Raw genomic sequence first — 3,474 nt, 5'->3', positions numbered from 1 at the left:
CTGTAATTCAAAGGGTCAGCCTTGTCACACTGTGTCACGCTGAATATTCCCGAGAACTACGTTATGGGTACACGTGTCTGTGGAGTGCTCAGCCACTTGCACGTTAATTTCACGAGCAGGCTGTTCCGTTGATCGGATCAACTGGAACCCTCAACGTCGTAAGCGACGGAGTGCCAACAACAAATGCTTCCTCGTACATATAGTTGAATATCTAGACATGCTTATATATACTTAAATGATAAACTCCTGGAAAGTTTTACAGATTTTTACAGTTCCAGTCATGGATTGGAGCTATAGTCTTCGAACCAGCTTTCTCCTTTCTGGTTTTGAGAAGCCTCATTACTTAATACTGGTATTTAGGTAGTGTATTACATATCCCAGTGCTCCAATGATTACATGTATAAACCTGAACTTGTAATCTGGATAGAGTAACTGCAGATCTCTCATTAGTTCAGCGTAGGTATTTTCATTTTCGCTGATCTTTAGCTTTCTGTTAACATCTGCTGGGCAGCTGATTTCCACAATTGTACAGTTTCTCTTCCATATCCCAAATCATCATGTCAGGTCTATTATGTTTACATTTTATTGAAGTTTTCACCAGTACTCCTCCTTATTATGAATGACTACGTCTTCCACCATACTGTGGGTTCTTATTTCTTTGTACTCGGGGTTATCCTTCCGATCGATCTTGTTATACAGTGTCCTAGCTACAACATCATGTCCCATCAGTAGATAATATCGTGATGACATTTTCGAACAATTCTTATGATGTGGGTGATATCTTCGGTATTAACTCCACAAAGTTTGCATCGGTTGTCACATTTTGCTGCTTTTCCTGCATCTCTGTCCTTTTTGTGCATCAGTTATTTGGTCGATATTTCCTGTTCCTTCAAAATGGGAGGTTTTGCATGTATGTATGTATCTATCTATCTAGCTAGCTAGCTATTTATTTATTTATTATGTGTGCATGCATGTACAGGGAACCACCAAAAAATGTAATTATACTTTTAATAGCTGATAACTCAGTTTACATTTCACGTAGGCTTAACCCATTAAAAACAATGAAGGGAGCCAAACGAAGATTTAAACAAAGGATATTTGTTCTTTCAATGTTATTGGATGTCGGAGTGCAAAGACAGTTTAGGAGAGAGTTTCAAGCCACGCCACCTACACGACCTCTCACCATTCGAAGTCGAGATAAGTTTCAAGTACATGGAACTGTTCGTAATGTCCACAAGGTAAGTTGTCGAAGGCCATCACACAGAAGGAGGAAAGTTACAAGAAACGTATTGTTGGAGTTCAAGAAAATGCGTACGGTACGCGAGGCGTGAGACGGGAATTTCAAAATTAGTGTTTATTACATTTTGAAGCGTGTCATTAGAAAAGTTACATTCCCAGAGCAGTCTTTCGAGTAGTAGAAGATGAGCACCTTCCAACAAAGACTGTTTGGATTGATGAGGCCACAATAACTCAACCGCCACAGTTGAACCAACTAGAGACCTGAGAATCCGCATATTAAAGAGAAACATCATGTTAATTTACCAGGAGCTACAATGTGGTGCGACTTATCATCAAAAGGATATACAGGCTCATTCTTTATTTTTTGTGGTATTGTGAGTGGTTACACTTCCTTGCACATTCTACAGTAATTTGACATACCAAGCGTTCAAGAGAACTGAAAATGTAGAGCTTTCATTTCCATGATACTGCCATAGTCAATGTAAGAGCCTATGCTGATGAGATTTTGTCCAGCAGGTAAATTGGATGAAGATTCAGTAGAATACCTTCCACGTTTACCTAACCTTATACCACTAGACTTTTATGAGGATTCTTAGGATATAAAGTTAACGGGCCAAAATTGGCAGCATTACATGAATTGAGAGTAGCCATAGAATGAGAATGCGCACAAATGCCGGAACGAAATGTTTTTAAATATTTTTGATTGCTTCGCATTATTAGGAGTGCCTCGACAAGAATGGTCATCTGTTTTCAAATAGGCATCTATTCTATTAAATGAACTGTATTCTAATAAACAGTAAGTATATAATCACTCAATTTATCTAAATATTTTAAGGGCACCTCGACTATCGCGGGTGTTACATTCCAAAACACCTCGCGATAGGTGAAAATCCCAAAAGTAGAAACAATGCTGTACTGTATATTTTTTATTTATTTTTATAATTTGTATATACATATTTTTTATTCCCCACACTCTTATATATATATATATATATATATATATATATATATATATATATATATATATATATGCCCCGACCCCAAACCCGACATCTCTACCCTTCTTCCTCTAGCAGAACTCGTCCTCACCTTCAACTGCTTTAAGTTCGCAGGAGAGATTTGCCAGCATGTTTTCCGGCGTCGCTATGGGAACGAGAATGGACCCCAATTTTGCCAACTTATTTGTTGGTTACGTTGAGGTCCAAATCTTCTCATAGTTTTCCAGACCGACTGTATAGGAGATACCTCCCTCTCACGCGAACAGCTCTCCAATTTCATCTCTTTCGTTTCTAACTTCCACCCTTCTCTCGAATTCGCCTCTACCATCTCTGATACTTCTGTAAACTTCCTTGATATCTCTCTCTCCATTGATCCCTTCACCCACTCTCTCACCACATCCGCCTTCTTTAAACCCACAGACTCCCGCTTCTACCTCACCTTTTCCTCCTCCCATATCTCCCACACCAAACGGGCCATCTATTCCCATTTCCTACACATCCGACGCTTGTGTAGCCGGGACCAGGATTTTGAGACCCAGTCCCAATCCCTAGGCCCTTTGTTTATGCGTCGCGGATACCCTTCCACCCTTGTCCAAATTGTCCTTAACCGCGCTGGTCAATCGATCGCACTACTGCTCTTTCCCTTTCCCCACGCCGATCACCGAACCGCATCCCCTTTTCCCTGCTTTTCCCCCTCCACCCTACCCCTTCGTCGGAAGATCCTGCGGACCTTCCGTCGCCTCCAGATAGATCCCACTAACCTCCCTATTTTCCCCAACTCACTCTTTCTCTCCTTCAAACGCACCCGTAACCTACGCGACCTATTTGTCCGTAGCTCCCTCTCCCCTCCGTTCCAACCCACCCCGGATATTTCCCTTGCTCTAGATCCCGTTGCCACACCTGTCCTTTCATTACCAACACCACCTCCCTCACTGGATCCGACCAATACACCCTCTGCATCAGCAACTCCTTCCCCTGCACCTCTTCAAGCCTCCTTTACTATATCAGATGCAATGTTTGCAATAAACTTTACGTTGGCCAGACAAGCCGCTGGCTAGCTGACCGGTTTGCCGAACACTTACGAGACGTTCGTCTACATAAGAACACCCACGTCATCCGTTATTTTCGTTTGACTGACTACTCTACTTCAGATCGCACCGTCTTCGGCCTTGCCCTACACCATGGATCCACCATCTCTAGACTCTGCTCGGAACAGCGTTACATTTTCACTCTGCCT

Source organism: Octopus bimaculoides, chromosome 7, assembly GCF_001194135.2.
Source record: "Octopus bimaculoides isolate UCB-OBI-ISO-001 chromosome 7, ASM119413v2, whole genome shotgun sequence".
Taxonomy (NCBI): Eukaryota; Metazoa; Mollusca; class Cephalopoda; order Octopoda; family Octopodidae; genus Octopus; species Octopus bimaculoides.
This window is presented reverse-complemented; position numbering follows the sequence as displayed.